The 25,737-nt window shown below is 41.8% G+C and overlaps 1 protein-coding gene across 2 annotated transcripts in view; it reads right to left on the bottom strand.

Annotated features, from left to right (window-relative positions):
• The window catches only part of SPATS2L (spermatogenesis associated serine rich 2 like), a 98,248-nt gene extending 80,825 nt beyond the window's left edge, over positions 1-17,423 (bottom strand). For both annotated transcript variants that reach the window (XM_044431845.1, XM_044431843.1), the window contains exon 1: positions 17,262-17,423. The gene's annotated coding sequence lies outside the window, so the exon portion shown is untranslated. The remainder of the gene's footprint in view (positions 1-17,261) is intronic.
• Between the last annotated feature and the right edge of the window lie 8,314 nt (positions 17,424-25,737).

Here is a 25,737-nt window from a genome sequence, read left to right on the forward strand (position 1 = left end):
ACTCTGACCAGTGTGTTCTCGACAGTAATTATCTTTATTTTGATGTTAAGGTGCAACTTATCCATCCTTTGGGAGAAGTTGCCGTTTATTTCTACTCTCTGTCTTCTGCTCTTTAACCAGTTAGTGATCCATAAGAATATCCCTCTGCCCTTTAGTCCATGACTGCTTAGTCTGCTCAGGAGCCTTTGGTGAAGTCCAAGGAAACAGTGTATGCTGGATTGCCTTCATCTATGTGGTTTTTGACACTCTAAACAAACTCCAATAGGTTAGTGAGATAGGACTTCTCTTTGTGCAGCTATGTTGATTCTTTTTCAGCAGGGCTTGTCCCTCTATGTACTTAATAATTCTATCTTTAATAACACTTACCCAGAACAGATGTTAAACTATCTGCTCTCTAATTTCCCAGGTCCTCCTGGATCCCTTAAAAAATATAGTGCTACATTGGCCATTCTCCAGTCCTCTGGTACAAAGGCTGATTTTAGGGGCATATTAAATATTTGGTAAGATGGTCAACGATTTCATGTTTGAGTTCTTTGAGAACTCTAGGATGGATACCTTCCAGACCAGGTGATTCAAAAAGGTTACTAACTTCATCTTTTGTTACTATCTCCCTTAATTCCTCTAACACCCTTCCAGAATACGTAAGGCTCAGGAACAAGTATCTGCTCTGTCTCCTCTGCTGTGAAAACTGATGAAAGAAATTCATTTAGCTTCTCTCATTCCCCCTTAGTGCTCCTCATTCCCCTTTAGTGCTCCTTCAATTCCATTATTATCCAATGGCCCAACTGCTGCTTTAGCTGCTTTCTTTCTTCTGATATAAAGAATTCTTTATTGTTGGCTTTGATGTTGTTAGCAATGTGCTACTCAAGCTGCTTCCTTGCTTTTCTTATTGTCTGCTTGCATCTCCCTTGCACAAGCTTGTGGTCCTCCTTCTGTCTTTTTCATTTGGGCAAGATGTCCCATTTTTGAGGGAAGCTTTCTTCTCTCTAATTGCTTCCTTGACTCTGTAAGTTAACCATGCTGGTGATTCCTGGACTTTGTGCTACGAATTCTCACCAACAGTGCTTCTGTGGAGAAGGCTTCAAATATTATATTGTAGCTGCATCGGTCTCTGAGAAGTGTGCAGAATCCATATGGGTGGAACTGCCCAGAGCATTTTAATGTTCACGTGCACAAATTAACATGGATGCAAGCAAAACTAATAATTGCAGGAAGCAAGATGCTGAACAGCAGAGGAACCTCAAAGAATGGTGAAGAACTCAGAACTGTCACAATACAGAGTCGCCCTGAGGCAATCAAGAAATCTCCATTTCCAAAATTGGAATGAAAACACTTAAAACTTCTACTGAAATATTTAAACTTTCTACTGAATGACACTATTATGACTTACATTTTCTTCCCAGACATTCCCATAGTACTTCATTTTATTTCTGTTTAAATATGGAGTTTGCCTTACCCCGATGTTTTTTGCCTATCATTCCCATAGCTATGCTGCTTAGGGCTGGTGAGATTCGTAGACCAAAATATCAGAACCACAAATAACCCACCCCTACAATCATATCTCCAAGCACGATGAATGGAAAATGTGCTTTTTAAAAGAAGCATACCAAAATTGCACATTCCCCCCCACCACAGAATAAAGCAAGGAACTGTGCACTTTCAAAGCATATGTTTTTAAAAATGCATATTTTGCAAAAGCAAACACAAGTTTACGAGTCTCCAAACTTTTTCAGAGAACATGTTCTCCTGCTTGTGACTGTGAATGGGGGCATATTTGCATGATTTCTGCATATAAAGGAATTTTTCACATATCTCTAGTTAAATTGATCCTTGCACTGCACTATGATCAGTACCAGGACTGCCATTTAGGAAAGAACAGGGAGGAAAAAACTACAGAAGAGTCTAACCTTCCATTCCAACCTGGACTCCAACCTGGTTTGGCATGTGGGACCTCTCTGCCTGAAGGTGGTTGCTCTGAGCTGGAAAAAAAGAAGACAAATACAACCATGTTCATTCATCTACTCCTTTGGGCCAGTACTGATAAAATCAGTCATGGCAAGAGTTCTTAAAGAACTCAGATATGAAACAGCTGATCTAAGAAAAAAAATGTAGCCTCTCCATAAGTTCAGCCTCTGAATCAGAAGACTGGAGAATGGCCAGAGTGACCCCAAATTTTAAAAAGAAATCCAGACAGAAGGGTCCTGTTGCACTCATGTCCTGCTTCCCCTGAGAAGCTGGTTGGCCACCATGAAAACACAACACTGGGCTAAATGGAGCCTTGTTCTGATCCAGCGGGGCTCTCCTCCTCATGCCTTTAAGCTGAACTACAAGCATGCAACTTCTATTCTCTGCATCCACCAATTTCTATCCTTACCTCTGCTGTTTCCACATCCTCTCTTCCATAGTATGACTGTGTGACCATTACCTTCTCCCCCACTCCCCCCATTAATATTTGGACTGTAAGTTTGTTAGGGCTGGGACCATTGTTTCTATTTGTTTATCTAATTCTGCAAAGCACCATGTATCCTGAAATCAAACAGCAACAATTGATGAATTACAAAAACATGCAAAAGGAACAACCTTGAATTTACTAGAAGCCACACAGCTGAACAACTTAACAAAGTGCTTAAACCTTTGCTGGATTGTACTGAAAATGCCCAGCTGAAATATCAAGCCAATGCCCTCATCCTTTTGATACTGCCAATAGCAGCAGCTTTTCCAAAGATTCTGTGGGCTTTTCAGGAGCAACTTATTTACTTCCTTTTCACTGTTCTCTTCAGAATGACAACTTCTTTGTGTTCTCTTGTCCCAAATTGCACCCACATCCTCTCCAACTCTCAGGGTATTTTACATTATTTTTCAATGGAGTCTCCTATTCTGAAATCCAAAACTAAAATATTACATGAATCATAATTTCACTGCCTGATTAAAATACCTCTAAACGTAGCAGTATTTATTCAGCTCAGAGAGACAAGGAAGAACATTTCCCTGTAACATAAACTTCGTTCTTTTTTCTTACGGAAGCTGCACTGGTGTGAAACCACTATTTGCACTGATCAGAAAGCAGAACTAAATACTGATGTGATCTTAGCATTAGACATTTGATGTCTGAATTCTGGAAGAGGAGGAGTGAAATTTCCAGTGGGAATTTGGTTGGGATTAGTCATGATTGTAATGATAAAATACATTCCCATGTGGTCCGCATTTTACATCACAAGGAAAAAAAAGCTCCACACAAAACTCTGAGAATCCCAAGCCTGATGTCTCTATGAAATAGCAATTTGTAAGTCAAAGTAGCAATTTCATGGGAATTATACTCAAATATAGGGCCTGAAGCAAACCCAAACATAACTTTTACATGAAGTTTGAATGGCAGCACTGAACTCTTGGAAACTTTATTTGGGGACCACTGGCCAGTTAGCACTGCACTATAGGAGGAGCAGCTTACCCTTGTATAAAATATCACTCAAAGCTTTCATTCTGAGGGGAATTTTCCACAGGCCGGTTCTCTTGCTTACCACAAAAAGATGGCCTAGGGAGTGGGAAGGAAAAAGGATAAACTTCCAAAAAAAAATTCATATCAAAATCTTCACATGTTCAAATGAGAGAGAAAGAATTGACAATGTTACCACCTAAAGGGAAAAAATTAAACAGCTTGATCACATTTACTTGGAGCTACCTCTCACCGAGTTCTTTGGACTTACTCCCAAGTAATTGTGCATAGGGTACCAGCCCAATCCCATGCTCACTGAAGCAATGGCTTTAGAACATAGAACTGCATGCTACACTTCCAGCATTGATGAATGGAGGTCCTCTGAAGCCTACTCCTTTTACTGTTTATTTAGTAAGGTTGTCCCTGCCGTACACCTGCAAGACTTTTTAAGGTGTTGATAATGGCAGGGTGGCAGTTACCATTTGGGCTCTACTCTAGACAGCAAAACCTCTTGGGTCAGGAGTTTTTCCAGATATATTTGTGAAATAATAAACAATCCAGCCAGAGGTAAGTAAGTACATATTTAATTCACCTATATGAATCAATAGGCCAGTAAAGTGTTTAACTCTGGCTGGATCAGGCCTGTAATTCTAAAAGCCAAATTCTGAAAAAGCCATTAACAAAAATCTAGGGGGTCAGGTTCTAATATGAGGTGGTGGGAAGTAAACCAGCCCCTGGGCTGGAACAAGGCTATACGGCATTTCCGCTGGGCCTTCCTTTCAGAAAAAGGATGAGGAACTGACAGACCCAGGAATGTATTGGGTACCACACCTGGTGACAGGTGGAGGCTGTAAGAGGAGCGAAGCGTAACCTACATGGGTGTGGGAGAAGGGGAGATACAGAGTGAGTGGCCTCAAACTTCCTCTCTTGCTGCAGGCGTTCAAAGACTGACCCCACTTCATGACTGAGTATGTAATGAATGATTTGGGGGTAGGATCTGGCATGATATTTGGGTAGGATAATTCTTTGGGGAGCAGAGGGATAAATTAATTAAAGACAGAAGTTTGTGGTGGGGGAACAATGATTTGGGGAAAGAAGAAAATGGATAGAGGGAAGAAAGGGAGAGTACATCGACTCAAGCAGGGGGCACAGCCAGCATGCAGCCCCTGACTAATGCGGCATCTCTCGTGGGGTGCTGCAGAATTCTGCCTTGTATCAGGCTCTCAGATAACAGACCACCCGCTTCCCGAGGCAGAGGGTGACACTGCTTGGTCTCTCCCAAAATGCGCTGCTAGACTCAGCAGGGGGCTCATCCTATTGACCTCCACTCCTGCCTCGCTCTTCTGATAGGAACTACTTCCTTGTCCTTATCAGCCTCACTACTTCTTCCTCCCTTGGATTATAGGCTCCCCCTCTCCAACTCCCGGGGGGGGGGGGCATTAGCTTAACTTCCCTCTTTTTCAGTTCACCTCCTCCTCCCACCTCTCACTAACGGCCTGTGTTTCCCTGGCTTCTGAGATGGGCTCTGTCCTGGCTCTGCCACCAACACTTCCCTTTCCCTGCCCTCCTCTTCCAGGCATTGCAGGCTGTGGCCAGACTGGCAAGGCTCCTGCCTACATCAGAATGGCGAGGAATAGGGAGGCAACCTCAGGCAGGCCTAACATGGGGGAAATGGCTGAGGCCCATGCCTGGAGAGAGTTACTAGCCTCACTTGCCACTCCTCTATCCCAGTATTTTACAGCTGGGTCATATGCATATTTCTCAATAGCTCATCTAAGCTGGTCACCTACTTTTTTAAAAAAGGGGTGCATGAAGCAAATTTTCCATATTCTTCCACTATATATTTTCCCATGGCCATTAATTACTTTCCCATGGCCATTAATTACAATCTAGTCAACTTTTTTTTTCAAAACAGTAAGACAGGTTTATACCAAATTTATTATTATTTAAATTTCAATGTATGCATTATGACCTAATATAAGTTTAATGTTTTACAATTTTACTACAAAAGAGAGAGAAATATAAAGGAGATTTTAAAGCCCTCATCCAAATCTATGCACACATTTTAAGGTGCACAGATACTAGATGGCCAGTTCTTCTAAAATTTCCCCTTCTATGTAACTATGAAAGATACAGGAGTTCTGCACTCATTTGCATCTGCCCACCCTAGCACATTTTCTTGAGAGTCAGCCTGTCTGAACATGATGGGACTTACTAGGAAACATATTAAGATCTTCAAATCTGAGAGCCCAGTCCAGAAGCAGAGAATTCAAATTAATTAGAACAGGGCCAGTCCTGCTTTAATTAATAATGAGCATCTGGTTTACAAAGAATGAAGGACTGAATCCACATGCACAATATTCCATCTCTATTATCCAAACTGGCTTCTTTTGATAAACTTAAAAAAGGAGCATGTTGATATCGACATAACCAATACAATCAATCACAAACAGATTGGGCCCTTGATTTATATTTGGCTTCCAATGGCTAAGGACTCACTTCAACAGGGATCTCTCCAGAATGAAGATTTTATGTGTTACCAACATCCTTTGAAAATGAATTGCCCTTATTATTGACAAAGTAGCAAAATGGATGAAAAAGGCAAGATTATCTATTTAGACCACCTAAAATTGACGCCAATATGACAAGGTGGAAAGCTGTGTTATATTAAAAATGCAGTATGCTATATGTGTTGGTGCTACTACAATAAGCACAGAAGAAATTTAACCTAAAATACCATCTGAAATACTCAAATAAAGAAGGAAATCAAGGAGAAAAACATGCAAACATCACATTTGTTACATACCAAGTTTGCTAAAAAAAACCACAGGTCATTACAGACAGACACCATAAACAAGTTGAGAGAGACATCATATCATTGATGATCCTCAGCATACTGTATCCCATTTTGTGTCATAAAAGTACATTTGTCCAATCTGTTGAGCTGCTTAGGAAAACTTGGAGATCTTATGCATAACAGTTATCCTTATCACCCAATACAAAACCAATTTCTGAAGAATCGTTGGCCAAAAAAACAAAAACGAAAACTGCTTCCCTGTGGGAACTATACAAGGAACAGTAAAATACATAATGAACAGTATCTTTCAGTGCACCTTCACCCCAAGTTCATAAATGAAAGTATACTGGTATTCCAGTGTATCTCCCATGCAAATATAAGTCAGATCAGAATTGGTGAAATGTGCACAGTCTGAAGCCAACATCTAATTTCAACTCTAGTTTAAAGCGTTGTTAGCAGCTGCAAGAGCAGCCACTATTGCAGCATCAAAGGAACACATGAATCCACTTTATAATGAGCCAGAGCATTCCTCTACCCAATCCAGTGGCTCTACAGGGTTCCTTCCTAGCCTTACCTAGAGATACCGGAATCTGAACCCAAGATCTTCTATGTGGAAAGCATGAGCTCTGTTACGGAGCTATGGGGCCTCTTGATCAGGAATCAACTGATGTTTAGTTAAAGGGTTATATTTTATTAGTTGTATTAGTTATTAGCCCAATGTTCTATTGGAAATTGGTTCCACATAACATTTTAGGGGCATCTTTGTATCTGACATATGCTATCATTTTTAGCCAGTATGAAAGCAAAGCATACAATCTAAACAATTCTGAAGAAAAGCCAACATCAAATCTCATGACACTAGCTGTGCCACCTGGTGAGCTGAAAAACCATCTCAAAAAGTAATTATGGGTGGTTTCCAAATTTGCCCAGCCCCTCACTTGTGCAGTGTCCTGCAACTGAGGGACAATTTCCCCCAGAAAAGCCTTTCAGTGCAAGGGCAACTAAGTTACCTCATCAAAAAAGAGCAGAGCTTAACATGGCCTTAGTCACTGACAGGGTTAGACAAAGTGTGGCTATTTAATTTATGGGAGACAGCTGTATATTTGAAGGTACTGTCTATATGAACAGCTACCCAGCCCTAATGCAGTTAAAAGATAAAGAAGGTAATAACAGAGATTGCAACAAGAATGATGGAGGACAATCTAGCACACATAAGTTCAAAGCCCTAATCAGCTAGAGACTGGGCCATTCTCTGCTTGGCCGTAGTTTCCTATCTACAAAAGGTGAATAAGGATTTTCATCACAAGGATGCTATGAGAATGAATGGAACAACTATATAGTACTTTAAACAGCTGAAGTATTGCAGAAACAAGATATACCAAGATAGTAACAGTTTTTATATGGCTCAACTGATTAATTGCTATGCTTTGTCTAGGTTCTTTCCAAAATTGTAACTTAAAAGTTTCTTGGGCATATTACAACTAACCACGGTAGCATCTACTGCAGGACACGCATGCATTTTTCGCAGTATCACTTCAAAAATATGGTTGTCACAGTTGGTGTCATTTCATTCAAAGCACCAACCAGTTAACAAATAAAAACATTCCTTTGAGGTAATTTTCCTGTATAGCTGGTGCTTCCTTTTCCCAAGATTGCATGTACTTGCAAATCTTATCATACTACATATCCAGGTCCTGAATATTATGTCCAGCCAAGGGTCCTAGGGTGGTCATCTATCCTACTTTATAGAGCACAGACTTCTGGTTAAAAAGAACCCAAAGTTATTTGAAGATGCCCATCAAGAGTTAGTATTTGAACAGCAGACTGAAGAGGTACACAGGTTTTCCCTACTATGGTGGGATTTGTTGTGTTTTTTTATTTACATTATAATACTTATGTCTAAAGTTGCACCTATTCATATAAATAAGGATACCAAAATTTTATGTAGCTCTATGTCCCCTTTTTTGTTATGTACAAATGGCCACCCAATCCTGGCCCCTTTCACCATTATCCCCCACCCCAATTCTGGCACAGGCCCCCCACACACATTTGACTGTTAATAACAGTAAGCAATTAGTTCCTCCTGTCCCTTGCACCAGTGTCAGCATTTGTAAACAGAGGGAAATTTCCCTTTCGTTTTTTCTTTTAGCAAGAATGAAATGTTGCTAGAAACAATGCACAGACAATCCAGTTCTGCCAATCTGGAGTTAGCTGTACTTCCTGTCTTTTGTCTTTATACAGTGGTTCCAAAATAAATTCTGAATGATGATTATTCTCCTAGCAGCAATGCATTGTTCTTTCCCACCCCTTCTCTTCTGCCTCTCTCATACACACAGAGAAAAACACTCACAAACAAGCAGACTGATTTGGTGAGAGGCACTTCTATTGGAAGGGCGAGTCTGTGTATTTAGTGTTGGGTGTTAGGGAGAAGGCTTCTCTATGGCTTCTCAGACCCATTTTGCACTTTTTATCTATTTATCTATTAAAAGGTTATCCAGTAACAAGGTTGTTCCAATAATTTTAATGTTAAGTCTAGAGGGGAATTTTATTCCATAAAAGTAAATGCTTATGCCCATGGAGGAAAATTTGATGCAGAAAACCAGCAAACATCATTTTTTTTATCAGATGTACCTCTCCAGTTTGAAAATCACTGATCACACTGGCTTCTAGCAGTCTCATCTCATAAATGCTAGGGACTTCAAATTTTGCCCTACAATTTTATCAGGCCTTTCACCAAGATTTATTGACTAGGTCATATTGAACTATCAGAATTTGATTCTAAACAAGTTGTCTCTCCCAGCTATAACCTAAAGCATAAAATTCTGCCAAAAATAAATCATTAATCAATCAAATAACATGATCTAAATAGCACAGAGAAAAAGGCAGAAAATCAAAGATAAAATGGATGCCTTTTGCACCAGTAGGTATTTCCTGTAAGAATGTTATGCATATCACCGACTGATCAGTGAGGATATAACATTTTCAAGTAATATCAATTTCAGATAACATTTCAATTTTAACATAATTTTTGAAGAAATACAAGAAATTCCCTGTCCTTGTGTAATGACACCTTTTCTTCTCTCTCTCTCAATCTCTCCCTCCTTCCCTCCATAGGAAAGTGGCAGTATTATTCATTATTGCTGTGATTACTGGGAATCATATCTAATTTTTTTTAACCTAAAGTCTATCTTATCAGATGCTACTGATACACTTAAGGGGAACTATGGTAGAAATCATAACAATTAAAATAGTTCAAAATTAAAATGGAACACACCATGAATGTGGTGTTTGTTATTCCATCTCAAGTTGGAATAAGAACTTAACCAAAAATCCAACTGAAAATATATTAGACAACAAAGATGTGGTCTAAGCCAGATGCTTGTTCCTGATTCCACATGCCATTTTTATTCAGTCTGTTTAAACACAGAAAACATAGTTTTAAGATCTAATTCATCTGAGGACCAAGCTTCCTACAAGTAGTTTAGTATCTCTGAATCACAGTCTTTTGTCTTGCACACTTCTGAGTTTGTGATTTCCTCACTAATTAGCACCTGGTAAAACTGGGCAATGGTTTAAGCAAATGTTCTGCCTAGTGTCCTGCTAATTTCAGTGGGACTTTTCTCCAAGCACCCAGCAAAGAACCACTCTTCCATGTTAGGACTATGTACCACATATTTTGAAACATCATATGTGTAGATGTTTTCCAGTTTTTCATCCTGGGGAAAAGCCTTGACCATCTCTCTTCATGGTACAATGTCTAATATACTAACATATTGGGCCTCAGATGAGTATATGTGGGCATATGTGCTAAATAATCTTGGGCTTTTTGTTGCTGAAGACAGCATGGTGTTGCCTGTCTGTGCTGGTTATGTATGCTTCTATAGAATAGTGGCACCTGACAAGTGGGATCTGAGTGTAATGGCACCATCCTGCCTATTTCCAGCAACTGGTGTACATTGGCATTCTGCCTCCAATGGCAGCATATAGCCATCAGGACTAGTAGCCAATGACAGCCTTATCTTCTATGAACTTGCCTGATCTTCTTTTAAAGCCTTCCAAATAGGTGGCATCACTAAACCATCGCAGCATAAAGCTACAGAGAATGCTGCCACTGATCCTATCCTTACCTGAGATCTGGGAAACACTGCAAGCTTTGGGTGCTCTTCACACTGACATTTTGACTTTGTTTCCTACATGGAATTTCATTTTTAAAAGAGCAGAAATGACAATACAATAAGATTGCTGAAGAATAAAGGAACTCACTAATTATAATTCTTCATATCTAATAGATATACTAGGGTCAAACAAAAGACATTCACCATTTTGTGTTATATAGCACATACACAGAATTCATATGCATAATACTGGGGGCGGGGGGGGGGAGTGTGCCTGCACTTGTTAGAACTGGATCGATGGTTTGAAGGCCTTCCACATAGAAGATAAACAAGCCATAATGCCAAAATACCTTTTAAAATACAGGATTCCTGGCTAGCTTTATTCATTTCTTCACATTCTGAGTAAGTTTATACATAAACGGCTTGGGACCAGGATACCTAAAAGAACACCTTTTTCCCTATTTGCCCTCCTGCCCCCTGAGATCAGCAACAGAAGCCCTCCTCCGGGAACCCTCTGTGACAGACATTAGGAGACAGAGTACCCAGAGGAAGGCCTTCTCTGTGGTGGCGCCCCGACTATGGAATGCGCTCCCCAGAGAGGTCCGCCTGGCGTCCTCATTATATGTTTTTCGGTGCCAGGAAAAAGGCAGGATAAAGGCAGGATATATATCGGTAAATAAATAAATAAATTTTAAATTTGCATTTTAAATTTAATTTCAATAATGATTTTATATTATGGAAACCACTGGGATTTTTCTAATACTTAGCTGTACAGAAATGGTACAAATAAAATAAATAAATGATGTGGGGACATTTCTGACAGTAATTAGCAACTCTATTCCAAAATTCTGGCAAAATTGCACCTAAGATTAAGGTATGAACCAACGTTTTTAACAATATTGTAGTTTGAGTTTTATTAGCTGAGCCTCTTCACAGAAAGAGGATCAGCTAGAACAGGTTACAGCTGCAGTTAATTGTGATTAACACATACTGAAACCAATAGAACAAGTAAGCAGTGATTAACTAATAAACATAAATCCTGCTTTTGTCTCTACTGTTTACAAACTTTTTTTCTCTAAATCCATGCACATATATTTTGCACGTGACAAAATGGGCTTTTGTCAAGAGCTTATGCCACAGTAAAACTATGCCATGAGTAGAGCTAACTGGAGCTGGGGATCAGACTAGTTGGCCCAGATGGCCCCTTCTGACTCGTTCTGTCTCTATGCTTCTAACAAGCAGTAAAATTCTTTCTGGTTACTCAGAAGTGAGTTCCACTGTGGCTTACTTCTAAGTGTTCTTAGGACTGCATAAATGAGTGTAAATGAACTGGAAGTTTATAGTATCAGGGTGCAGTCCTATGCATATTTCGACAGAAAAGAGTCCTATAATTCCTACAATTATGGCATGGTTGTGGCTATGCAATGGACCCTCCTGTATGAGACATCCCTTCAAGGAGGTGAGAGGGATGGCCGATAGGAGAAGGGCCTTTTCTGCAGCTACTCCCCATATCTGGAATGCTCTCCTCAAGGAAATTTGCCTGGTGCCTTCCTTACTTTCTTTTCGGCCCCAGGCAAAGACCTTCCTTAAAGAAGTAATACTAATTAATGCCATTCGACCTGTGTTTTGTATTTCTGCTTGCATTTTGTTGTTATTATATTACTGTGTGTTTACTGGTTTTATTTATTTTTTTTTATTTTGTAACTGTGAGTCGCCCAGAGGTGCTGTGGCACAATTGGGCAGCATACAAATGTTTTAAATAAATAAAAATTAAAAATGGTTGGCTGGAGAATACCAGGATTTGTAGGTCCTTTTTCTGTCTAAACATGCATAGGGATGTACTTTGCAAGGACTTACTAAAAATATAGTGTATAGTTAATCCTTTGCTCTGTGAGGCAACAGCATGTCTTATTTTTCCCTGCCATGGATCCACTGAAGAAACAGCCAGCACAGGCCTGTGGCAAAACCACCTTTCTCTTAGCATGGATTGCATCCAGTGTTAGTGTCTGACTAAAACCCATTCATTTCAACAGGACTCCTTGAAGCACAACTAATACTGGACACAACCCCACGTTTCTGCAATGTTCCTGTGGCAATGCTTCAAAAAATGATACACTTTAATCATTGAGAATAAGTAGGAGCTTATTTTACTTCAATAATGTTGTTTTTACCTATTTTATATTAATAAATGTATTACCTATTCTTTATTTTTGCACACATTTATATGCCACCTATCTGCCAAAAGGCCTTTCTAGGCAGCTTACAACAACATATTAAAATAACATATTAAACATATATATAAATAACAACATATTAAGACTTATTAAAACAATTGCAAGATTAATGTGACAATAAGCGTGAGCGACCTTTTGGTATACAGGTGAGTTTACCAATGAAAACAAATACATACAGCATTGGCTCAGAACAACTGTACTAATTCAGACCAAGAGCTGATTCAAGTCAATATAGTATTCCAGCACTGGCCAAATCTTCCATGTTTCAAGCAGTTATATAACAATGCAGAACGCAAATGGGGGAGTTTCCATCCAGCATCTGACAATTCAGAGCAGCAAAGAATGTGCTGAATGTTGTGCCAAATGTCCTGTATATTCTATGCAATAGCTGTAAAGAGCTAAACCTTTACCCAGAAACTAAATATTAAAAACATCTACTATAATTTTCCAGGGATCTAGTTCTTGAATACAGAGGCTTCCTGCTAACTGCAGTGAAATCAATGGGGAATGGGAAACAGGCATTTCCTATAAAGCATCTCGAGGCTGTTCCCCAGCAATAGCTAGGCTCAGCCCAACCTTGAAAAGCTTTACTTCCTTAAAAACATGCAACATAAACAAGTCTTATTTGTGCAAATAGCCAAACAGCCAATCATGTGTGTGTTGCGCACTGTGAACTACCCAGCCTCAAAAAGGTCAGTGGGGGGCAGCGAGCACTCCAATTCAAAAGCATTTGCCCACCCCTGTAATAACCCATTAAGCAGCATCAGCCATTTCTGGAGAGTAAAGAGCAGAAAGTCCACTTCTCACCTAAACTGCTGTTGCCCCAGCTGAAGCTTCAAGTGTGAAAGGGATTTACATCATGTAATTACTGGATTTTAAAAAACCATTTTTACAGTAATTTTCAACCACATGGTGAATGTCTATTTCTACCCACCACTGGGTAGTGCTCCTATACGAAGGCAGGCATAGTAAATCTCTAACCCTGACAAGGTTTGGCTTGCGGGGGGCTCATGACACAATAGTAGCACAGAAAGCAGGTTGTTGCAGTATTAATAAAGAGCGGACCTAGTACCTACCTAGCCTTCTAATCAGGCTTCCCTCACTTTCACGAGCAAGTTCTGCCCACTGCATCACTCACCACTTAGGAGCAAAGCTACAGCCAAAAGAGGTTTGAACTGACCAAAGAAATATTTTAAAAACAGATCTCACATCCTACTCCCCCAACCTAAACTGCATTCTTGTTAATGGCATCACAGAATTTCTATGAGTTTGTAATGAATTTATTCAGAGAAACAGTGCAATAACCGAGCATAGGTCCTGTCATATATTATAGAGTTTTGTAACTTTGTGTGAGGATGGAGCCTGAACAAGCCTCACACATTTCTTCCCTATAATCTTTTGTGGGTTTTGATCTGTTCAAGTTTTTTGAAAATATGGTTAATAGTTCACAGATGAAATTACATTTACCGCTAATTTACTCTTTCAAGCAATAACTGTACACTGCAATTCTGTGCACATTTGCCTGGGAACAAGCCCCACTGAACACAATGAGACTTACTCCAGAGCAAACATGCCAGGATTGAACTGTAAAACAACCTGCCTGAATGCACACAGACTCCTTACAATTCCATTTCCATCAGCACTGAACTCCCTCTTAGAGAAACAGCTGCAATTTCACCCCAATTAGCAAGCAGCATTTTCAATCTACAATTAATGAATTCATTATCCATATGAAAGCTTTTGAACACCACATTGCTAAGTGAATGATAAATAGCAGCAGCGATAATAACCCTGATCATTTCACACACGGGATAGCTGCCTCCAGTCAAACTAGTTTGAACTGGGAATCTGGATCAGAAAAGGCAGCTGCAATGGTCATTAAGTCACCCTTCTACATGTTCTATATCACTCACATCACAGAGCGTGTGCGTATGCATGCGCGCACACATGCAACTGTACTGTTTTTTATGTGGAGGTTATTGTGGGACATAAGCACCTCCACTTATTACTTCTACCTAGTTATCTATTCTCAGAGTTGTGCTTAGTCTGCACTTCTGCACAATGCCAAACAATGGAAGAACCCCACTGGGTCAGACCAAGAGTCAAGCATCCTCTTGCCCACAAGGGCTAACCAGATGATTGTGGGAAGCTCTCATACTGAACAGGAAGGCAATAGGCATCTCCTATTTTACCTATCTATTCTTCCATCTAGTTCTATAAACAAACATAGCAAGAAGAGTTAGAACATACAAAAACTGTGACTCTTTAGTGAAGGATGGTATGTAAAAGCTTTAAACAAATGAACAAACACAGTACAAAGTGTTGTTTGCCTCATAACATGCCCCATAGTATGTTCTGAAGGAGCATAACTCATCCACCATGTTGAAGCTATTGAAGAACTGGCATCATCACCATGACCCCTGCTCATCAGGTCTTTCTCCATGATGAGTGCATATGGCTTGCTTGTTGCCCCATATCCTTCTGTCAATTCCAAACTCCACTGTTCCTGTACTATTATTGGGATCAGACTAGACCTGTCATCTCCAGTCTGGTGTTCTCCAAGTATATTAGATTGTATCTCCCATCATTCCCAACCATCATGGCTAGGAATGGTGGGAATTGCAGTTCATCACACCTGGAGGGCACCAGCTTGGGGAAGGGTGGGCTAGATGACTTCTTCAGCACTTGAGATGGCTGATTTGGAAAGCTGAGTTACCTTGCTTGTTCTGGCACAGGTCCTCAGCAGAGGACAGTCCAGAGGGAGAGGTCAGTTCCTATTAAGGTTCAGACTACACACACTAGCTTGTTGAGGGAACCCATTACTCAAAAGAGAAACCACTGAAGTTCATCTTCCACTCCTAGTCCTATTCCCGTTTCCTGACACTAGCTCCCTCCTGTCCCCCAGAAGCCTTTTAAGGGCCCTCCCTCCTCATCCTCAAAAAGCCAATTGGGCCAAAGACATGGTTCTTTTTCAGGTGGGCTTAACTGTCAACCTGGATGTGCCTCTCTGCCCTACAAGGAGAGGAATCAAACTACAGGGACCCATAACTACAGGGTATATACCTAACTTCTCCTCCTTCAATGTAACCTACATGGGTAGCAGAGCAGCCTGGAAACTCAGAGCATCATTTCTCCAGGATCACCAGAACTATGAACATTGGTGTAATTTTATACAGATCATAGAATTCAGCTTTTTAAATGCAGGGTGCCCAAGTATAGATTTTTTTAAAAAAAATATGCACAGCCATGCTGTCTCCCTTTCAACAGTTATGCTGGCTCATACATACATATATTCTAACTGAAAGATATTATTTTGCATTAGTAATGTTGCAAATACTTGTTGGAAATACAAATACTATATTTTGGAAGAGTTTGTATTTGGTGCCGGGATTGTCAGTTTTGGGGTATCTATCTGGTATCTCAAATTAAAACAGTACTTGCCCACAGGTAACAAAGACCTGTCCCCTCTTTTTCCCACCTAATACTCATCCAGTATTTACAGTAGTCTAGCAAAGAAAACTGCATCCTGATGATAAGGAATAAAAGTAATTTTGTGGCTGCCAACTGCCAGTAGATATGAAATGAATCTCAAAATAGCAATTGCAATTTTTCATGCTCTGAAAAGAAAGACAATGAATATAAACCAGCTTCTGAAACACCAGTTCTAACATGACAGAATTTCAGTGCAAATAGCAGTTACTGTTCACCCACCTTTTGCTTCTGCCTTTTGCTCTCAGCACATTTCCATAGCTACATTTGGGTAGCTCCTCCAGAAAATGTAATGCAAGCTTTCAGGAATATTACAGTGCTGCTGCCTCAGCGCATTTTGTTGCAGCTCTCAAGAGCAGCGCCACTGGTTTTTGTTTTTTACTTCCACACTGTTTAGTTAATCATAATTAAATATTCCATTCCACTTTAATACTGATATTGTTTGGAGTCTCCCCCCCCCCGCTCCCCCGGACCGATGACGAGGAAGCTAAGGGAATGTGGAATATATATTACACACACACAAACACATTCCCGCCTGCCGAGTATTAGATTGCATCGGTACTGTACTGTACTGTAAGATGAGCCTCAAAAACAAAACAGGGGCCAGCAGCTTCTGCCTGGCAGGATAATAACGAAAGACCTAATTCCCGGGCTTCCCATACACCCTCTGCTGGGATCTGGGAGTGCTTCTTGAAGCAGTGCCAGAGTCCGATCCCATCGCAACGGCTGGCTAATTTCAACGCTCACTTCTGCAAAACTGCAACGGGGTTTGTGCTTATGCGTCCCCCTCACCCCAAATAAATGCATTAAGAGTAACACTGCATTCGAGGCGGAGTATGGAGGGGACTAGGTCACCTGCCCTAACTGGTTTCTCCTACTTGCCCGCCGAAACCAGATTCCCCGTGTGCCCCACCCGACTCCGCCAGGCCCGCCACACACAATCCCCTTCGCAATTTGCGCTCCAGAAGGGCGGGGTTGGCTAGCCCGGATTGGGGCCTGGGGGGGTGGGGGGAGATTCGGCATCATTTCGGCCAGCGCTGATGGATCCCGGGAGGTCCTCACCCCACCCAACCCCCGGGCCACCGAAGAGCGAAACGCAACCTAAGCATCCCCGCCGCAGCGCCGTTTGCCCCCGCGGAGGCAGCACCCCGAAAGGGGTGTGTGCGGAGAAGTGCCCACGGCGGGCGCCTTACCTCGCGCTCCGCCAATGGTCTGTCCCCGCCGAAGGCGCCCGGGCCCGGGCAGAGAAGGATTCCGCGCGCAGCCGGAAAGCGGGAAGGTGGTCTGGGAAGCAGCAGGCTGATGCCGACGAGCGGGCGGCGTCTTCTTCCCAGCCTCTGGCTTCCTTCGCAAAGAGCCAAGCGCTGGTCGGAGAGCTCCGTCCTTCCCCCTTGACTGGATTCCTACAGCGATTCAACTCTCGCTGCTCCCTCACGCGCGCACGGAGGCACTGCTCGGAGTCACTCCTCCTCTCACAGTTCCTTCCCCTGCCCCCCTCTCCCCCTCCCCTCCCCCTCTTACACCCCCCTTTTCTTTAAACAGCAGATATGAAAAGCCGCCCCCCCCCCTTACACATCCACGCACGCACATTCACTTTCCCCTTCGGTTTGCCAACCGGTTGCCCCTGCCAACTAAAATGACTTCGGGCTGTCCCCAACAGCCGCTTGGGTTTCCCTCTCTTGCGTGCCAAAATGTCCGGGGTGGCTTCCCATTGCATTTGTGTGCACTGCAAGCTCTTGCGTGGAATTGCGGAGGACGGGTGTGTGAGAGAGAGAGAAGAGCGGGGGGAGAGATTGTGGTGGACCAGTGGGCCACAGCCAGCATATTTTGTAGATGAGGCGTTCAGAAGCGGGGAAATAATAACTAGCAGTTTCTCACAGCTGCAAGGTCGTAAAACAGGAGGCTGAAGACTCTCCATTTTTGGGACATGCTATTATTGGGTTGCATCTGATTGTGGCACAGGGCTTGAACTTCGACTTAATTCTTCACAACAGCCTGGTTATGTGCGAGGCGTGATTTTCGTGTGGTCTGGGCATATTAACTGCTGAGATTTAGGAGCCATTCAAAGTTGAGTGGATGGAGCTGTCATCGTATTAAATATCGCCTTCCTCCCCCCCCCCCCGCCCCCGACACACATAGACACCCCAGAGCTAAGTTAAATACTGGGCAAGACAGGTGGCAGGAGAAAGTAGTGAAAGAAGACAAGAGGTCAGCAGCATGCCTGCTAATTGCACAAGAGGTCAGACTGGATAACTCCCAAACTGACAGCTGCTTCCAAATGGTCTGGTCATCCTAAATCATATTCTCAGAAAGTAGGGGTTTTTCTCTCCTCCCTGCCTGAGTCAGGAGACATAAACAGATCATATTTACATACTTGAGCTCAGCTTGCCTTATTCTGTAGGGAAGCTCTGGACTCCTGGCAATTGTACCTTATGCCAATGAAGGCTGTTCACTTGTTTAAAATAAACAATTCCAGATCCAGCTTGATGCCTGTTAGGTTTACTTGTGTCCTTTTGTTGGTACTTAGCACCATAATTACCATAATCGGTTAATTAAGGACAGATCAAGTACTTTGTAGTTGGTAATTAATAGGGGAAACATAGTTATTTGGAGAATAAAATATTGACTTTTTGAAAGCAATCTTATGCAGGTTTATTCCTGAACCAAGCCTTGTAAGTGTAGATAAGATTTCAGTTTATTATAAAATAATTCACAGTTCAATCAAATCCTAAGGAAGTTGTATGCTTTCGAACAGTGTGGTGGAAAAACCATCACAACTGCAACCTTGCTTCTTGTACTCCAATCCTGAACTGTAAAAATATGTAGAAATTTTGCTGTTGGAGCAGGGTCACTTCCTTTTTGGATCTGTTCCACGAACCCCATTTTTAGTCCCCTAAACATGATGTTTCTAACTAAGGGTAAAACCAATAAAATGTTCTGTGTATGAAACTGATGAGCACAGCAAAGTATGTATTTGGAGACTGTGTGTGTGTTTGTGTGTTATGGAAGCGCATTTGAAGAGGAAGGAACTGGAGCTGAAGTTGTTGAATGGGTATAAACACAGGTTTGTCAACAATGTGCTGTGTTTGAACCTGCCTGCTATTGACCACTGTGGTTGATACCATTTGGTTCTCGTCTTGTTAGTCTAGTTCTCATAAACAGCAGCTCCTAAACTGAGCCAATTCAGACTGAATAGTCTCCCACACAAAAGAACTGTCTACATTAAGCAAGTATGCTCTTCCTAAAACCTTGCTAATTGTCATTACTCGCTGATGCCATGCAGTACAACTTCCCAGTGCTTAATTTAGTATGAAATTTATTTACAAGTTGAGCAAGATAGAAACTCACATATTTCACATTTATTCTGGTATATCTTGTTTTGGATTGCTTGCTCCATATATTTGTTTTCATTCATTGTATTTGTGATGGAACTCAGCATGGTGTACATGAGATTTCCCATTTTTGTTCTCATAACAACACTATGGGAAGAAGACCAACAGTGAGGCAGTGACTTTCCAATTTCTTTCCATAGTCAAAATAGGGATTTGAATCCTATTCTTTTTCCAGTATAAACACAAGTCCAGTATTCCATCTACAACACACTGGCTGCTATTTGTATTTTCCTTAAGTTCATTGGCATACAGTCTACAGGACACAGGATCAAAAACAAATATTGTTTGGAAGTTTGCTCTTTCTAAACTTACAGATAGACTTGTTTGCACTAACCATACATTTTGAATTTCTGGAATGAAGTCTCTTCCCAGTTATAAACTTCAAACATGCATCTTACATTATACATCACTGTGGGAATCACTGAGGATTCTTACAGAACAAAGCTGTTGTTGCAAACCAGCTGGGAAAACAGGATTTACAAAAGACTTGGACAAGAGTCCTGAGGCGGAATGTGAACTATAAGATAAAAGGCTTTGAAAACATTACAAACTATATGTAAATGTGGGAAAAGAAGAGGAACATGTAGAAAGTGAGCAAAAAAAAAAATCCAGTTGATTTCAGATATCAACATTATATGTTCAGCCAAAGGTCAGTTATCTTCTTTTTCCATTAGTTTGATAGAACTCATGGAATGAAGTGGAATATATATATGTATTGCTTCTTTAGTCAAATAAATTCTAAAACAAAGTGCCTTATTGTCCAAGAATGTACATGTCCTAGTCCTATGTACCTATCTAAAACATTTAGTTTTTATGTTGAAAAATTTCATTGTCAGCTCTGGGTTTGTTGAAAGAGATTTTAGTCATTTGGTTCCTGTGATAGGAAACTTTCTTTAAAAATATTTTTCCAGTGCTGCTTTTGTCTGCTAGGAAAAGATGAACTATTTCCATAATGGTAATTTAATCCATAGTGATGATTTAATAAAATTTGCTTCTCTGTAATGGGTTTAGGTGCAAGTAACACACACCTGCAGGATGTTTTGTTTTCCCTTTTGGTCTAAACATGCATAGGATTGTGCCCTAATGCTTATAAAAGCGTCAACATCTTTTTTTGTGGGGGGGGGGGTGGAATTGCAACTTGGCAGGGGCAGAATCTGCAGCAAAGAAGTGGCAGGAGTGGAGGGCTTAACCTGTGCCCCACTGACTTATTTCTCTGCTCAAAATCACTTTCCCAGCTGATCCCCCTGCTCGACCATGGGTTTTGAGAGCATGCTTAGGATAATGTTCACACATCTGGAGGCTTGCCAGGGTGGGGCAGAAAAGAACTATGGGAAATCTTTTGATTGAAAAATGGCCACAAAGTATCAGCACCCTGCCTCCCTTCAGTCACCCTCTCACTCTAAATCCCCCCTCTTCAAGGTGTCCGCAAATTTAAAAATGGTGCTGGGCCACTGTTACACATGCCCCAAATTTGCAATCACCCCGTCCCTGGTCCCTCAGTCACTTTTCTCCCAGCAAAGTTCCAGGTGTATGTTCACCAACTTGCTTCTGGAACCCTGAGAGAGGGATGCAACTCAAGAGATGGTTCTGGCGACAGGAAGAACCAGTAAGGAAGGGTTTAAGTCACCTCTCTCTTTCCCACCATTTATCTACCTTAAATTTCTCCTTTTCAAAGGTGCTTTGCTCTTTTTTAAAAAAGAAATGAAAAAACTACTGGCCCATATTACATGCTAGCATATAACATGGGATTCAGCTGAAAAAATGGAAAATAGTGATGTCACCAAAGTTCAGAATTACTTGGTTTAAACCATTTTATTTATTTATTTATTACATTTCTTTACTGCCCATCAGCTGAAAAACTCCTTGGGCAGTTTATTATTTATTTTATTTATTTATTATTTATTAAAACATTTCTATGCCGCCCCTTGCCGAAGCCTCGGGGCGGCCCACAACATCTAATAAAATACACAATAAATTAAAACAATAACAATTAAAATATATACAGTAGAATAAAATAAGCCGCCCTGGCCAAATAAAATTCAATAATATTAACATTTAAAATGCTGCTTAAATAAAAAGGTCTTCGCCTGGCGCCGAAAAACAAATAACGACGGCGCCAGGCAGACCTCTCTGGGGAGCACATTCCATAACTTAGGCGCCACCGCTGAGAAAGCCCTCCTCCGAGTAACCACCCTCCTAATTTCCTTCACTGAGGGCTCCCGGAGGAGGGCCTCTCCCACTGATCTCAGGGGGCGGCTGGGCATATATGGACGGAAGCGCTCCTTCAGGTAACCAGGACCCAAGCCGTTTAGGGCTTTATAGGTCATCACCAACACCTTGAATTGGGCCCGGACTTCAATGGGAAGCCAGTGAAGCTGCCGGAGAACTGGAGTCATGTGAACATAACGTCCAGTTCCCGTCAGCAGCCTGGCAGCTCTATTTTGAACCAATTGAAGTATCCAGACCGTCATCAAGGGTAGCCCCACGTAGAGCGCGTTACAGAAGTCAAGACGGGAAGTCACCAGTGCATGAGTCACTGTTGCGAGGCAGTCGTCCTCCAGATAGGGGCGCAGCTGATGAATCAGCCGAAGCTGGAGGAAAGCGCTCCTCGCCGCTGCTGTTACCTGAGCTTCGAGTGAAAGCTCCGGGTCGAGGAGCACTCCCAAGCTGCGGACCTTATCCCTAGGAGGGAGTGCAACCCCGTTCAGGACAAGGTTCAATTCACCTTCTCCGAAGCCTGAACCGCCTACCAACAGGACCTCCGTCTTGTCTGGATCGAGCTTCAGTTTATTGGCCCTCATCCAGCCCATTACCTCGGCCAGGCACCGGTTCAGTACAGCCACTGCCTCACCTGGATTGGTGGAAAACAAGAGGGAGAGCTGGGTATCGTCAGCGTACTGGTGATTCCGCAGCCCACACCTCCTGATGTTTACAAAATTGGAAGTACAAGAATTAATATAAAGCACACATAATAAAAGCATATCAATGCAATTAATAAATATCATCATACAATAAAATAATAGCGCAATAATCCGCCCACAATTGTTGCACCCAAATCTCACACTGAGGTACAGTCAAATATGGTAAAAATGAAGATAAAAATCTAATTAGCAAAACATTGGGTAAATTAAAAGGTTTTCACCTGGCACCAAAAGGAACAAGAGAGTGGGCTCCAGGTGCCTCTCTTTGAGGATTCCACAAATGAGGTACAATAAGGGCCACCAGGCCCTTCCCCTAATGGCCACCCTCCTTGCTTCCTTTGGAGGGGGGCTTTTGGAGAAGGACCTCTGCTGATGATCTCAGGGTTTGGGTAGGCACATGTGGAAAGAGGTGTTCCTTCAGATAGCCTGGCTCCAAACCATTTAGGGCTTTCAATGTTAGTGTTAGCACTTTGAATCGGGTCCAGATGTCAATTGGTAACCAATGTAATTGATAGAGGATTGGTATGATGTATTCATGTCAGCCAGTTCCTGTTGGCAGCCTCATTATTTTGAATCAACTGAAGTCTCCAGACCATTTTCAAAGGCAGCCCATGTTAAGTGTGTTACAATAGTCCAAATGAGAGATAACCAGAGCATTGAACACTCTTGGCTCTGCCTGTCCAGATAGGGTCATAATTTGTAAATCATCCTAAGCTGATAGAAAGCCCTCCTAGTCACTGAGTCCACCTGTGACTCCAGTGATAATTCAAAAGAAGCATTCCTAAGCTATGAACCCAGTCCTTTAGGGGAAGTGTAACCCCACCTGGGACAGGTTGAATATTTCCCAACTGGACAGACAAACTCCTACCAACAGCACCTCCATCTTGTCTAGATGAGGTCTTAGTCTGTTGGCCTTCATCCAGTCCATCACCAAGTCCAGGCACCAATTCAAAACCATCACTGCCTCACCTGAGTTTGATGAAAAAGAGAGGTAGAGCTGAGTGTCATCCACATATTGATAACACCTCAGCCCCCACCTCCTGATAATGTTCCCAAGAGGTTTCGTGTAGATGTTCAAGAGCATGGGAGGTAAGATAGAGTCCTGTGGTACTCCATGGCATAACTGCCATGGTGCAGAGCAATATTCCCCCAGCACCATCTTCTGGAATCAGCTGGTCAGGTAGGAGTGGAACCACTGCAGAGCAGTATCTCCTACTCCCAACCCAACCAGCCTATCCAGAAGGATACCATGGTCATTGCTATTGAAAGCTGTTGAGAAGTCCAGGAGAATCAACAGGGTCTCACTCCCCATCTTTCTCCTGACAGAGGTCATCCCAAAGAGCAACCAAGGCAGTTTTCATTCCAAATCCACGCCTGACACCCAACTGAAATGGATCTAGATAGTCTGTTTCATCCAAGCATGCCTGAAGCTGTTTTGCCACTACCCACTCAGAGACCTTGCCCAAGAAGGGGGATGTTAGCAAGCAGTCTGGAATTATTCACATCCCCTGGGTCCAAGTTGGGCTTTTTAAAGCATGGCCTGAATTTAATACGAATTTGTCCAGTTTGTAACATCCTGGTGAACTACAGAACTGCTCTTGTTTTTCTTTGGGAATTGTGGGCAGTTGAGTTTCCAAGTGGCTCTCAGTCACTGAGAGCAATTTTCCAAGGGGCAATATGATAAAATTCATGCAGAAAGCACTACAGTTTGCATGCACCACCATCACAACTCAGGGAGAGAACTTTTAGAAAATGAATGGGCTTTTTCTGCATTATTTTGCTGAAAAGGATTATAAACACTGCAGAAATACTGCAGAATGATCCCTGAGGAGAATTCACCCATGGCTATGGCAGACAGTTGGGTAATAGAGTGACCCATGCAAGGATTTCAGAAAATAACTTCACATAAAGTAGAGATGTGCTGTCATTGCAAAGATTTCAAAAGGCCTCTATAGTATTAATCCATTAACTTTGGATATATCTGTGTTCTTCTTGGAATCACACATGGGCTCTGAGCCTGTGTGGAGACCCATTTGGGAAATTTCTATAGAACCCTCCTTCCCAGAACTGGATTCCTACCAATTTCCTGAGTTCCTCCTCAACCACCATTTTACCTCGGAAAGAGCTATTTGTGTGTTTTCAGTGGAGAAGTTGTGTGTGTGTGCTTTTCTTTCTTCTATTATTTTTTTCTTCTTCTGACTTTGATTTATTTTTGGTATTTCCTTCGTGCTCTTCCGATCATGTTTATTGACTGGAGCAGATGACCTTTCAAGGCCCCATTTCATTAGTGTATGTGGCGGAGCAGCAAGCCTCTCACAACAGCCAGATATTCTCTCTGTTTATTCTGTCTGGGTTGGGAGCACATTGCTATCTCTTGCCTAAACTGCAGAGCCTTTACAAAGGAGATGCACAAAAATTATTCAGAAAGTGGGATTTTTTTTTGGAAGCAAGCTCATGAGGTAGCTAAGGTGCCAACAAAACCCATGACCCAACCCTGTTTTACTTCCCTAGTTCAAGTGCTGACATCCACTGAAGTCTCTTGGAGAACTAGAGCTCGTCACTTGAGCAGGTTCTAATCACAGGTTCAGACACACACACACACACAACTCTGGGAAGGTCATTGGTGATTTTCTCTGGCCAAACATCTGTCTAAAATAGTGAGAATGAGGACATCTGATCGGCAAAAGGAGGGAGATTAAAAAAAACTCTCGCATTACCTGTGCTGGCACTATGGCTGTCTTCACTCATGGATCAGATGACATGGTTGGCACCAGACATGTTGAGATTGGAAGGCAAGATTCAGGACTCATCTCCAATAAGAGAACTTGTGTGGCAGACGGAAGCAATTCGGTCTCCTGAGTTTGCATGGCAAGTTTCCATTAGATCAAGGCACTCAGGCCTATACAGAGATGAAAAATCATGTTCTAGTCAGATCTAATCCCCATTTTCTGTTTGGAATTGTCATTTGAGATGGGCTCTTCTGCCATGGCATACTTATTACTTACATGGCAGTACCAGAGAAAGTGGAAAGCACAACACCACTATTGATATTGTTGGGGCCAGTCTTGTATCCTCCTTCCAATCAGATTAGGACCAAGGCTTTCTAGCTAGAGTCTTTATTATGTTAAGAATGACTAGCTAGGCTGGCTTTGTGATACAAAAGAAAAGTATTGCAAAAGCCAATAACAAAATACATGAGCCAAGTTAAAATACTGGCCACTATGGAAATGCAACTTCATGATACAAAGTTGATTCCTCTCCTCCCTTCCAAATGGAAAAGAGATGACACCACCTTAAAGGTGAATTCTGCTGCTTATGGGTGGACCACCGGGAACATATGACACTTCTCATCTGGT

The sequence above is a fragment of the Varanus komodoensis genome, unplaced genomic scaffold (assembly GCF_004798865.1).
Source record: "Varanus komodoensis strain SLA01 unplaced genomic scaffold, ASM479886v1 scaffold23, whole genome shotgun sequence".
NCBI classification, from domain to species: domain Eukaryota; kingdom Metazoa; phylum Chordata; class Lepidosauria; order Squamata; family Varanidae; genus Varanus; species Varanus komodoensis.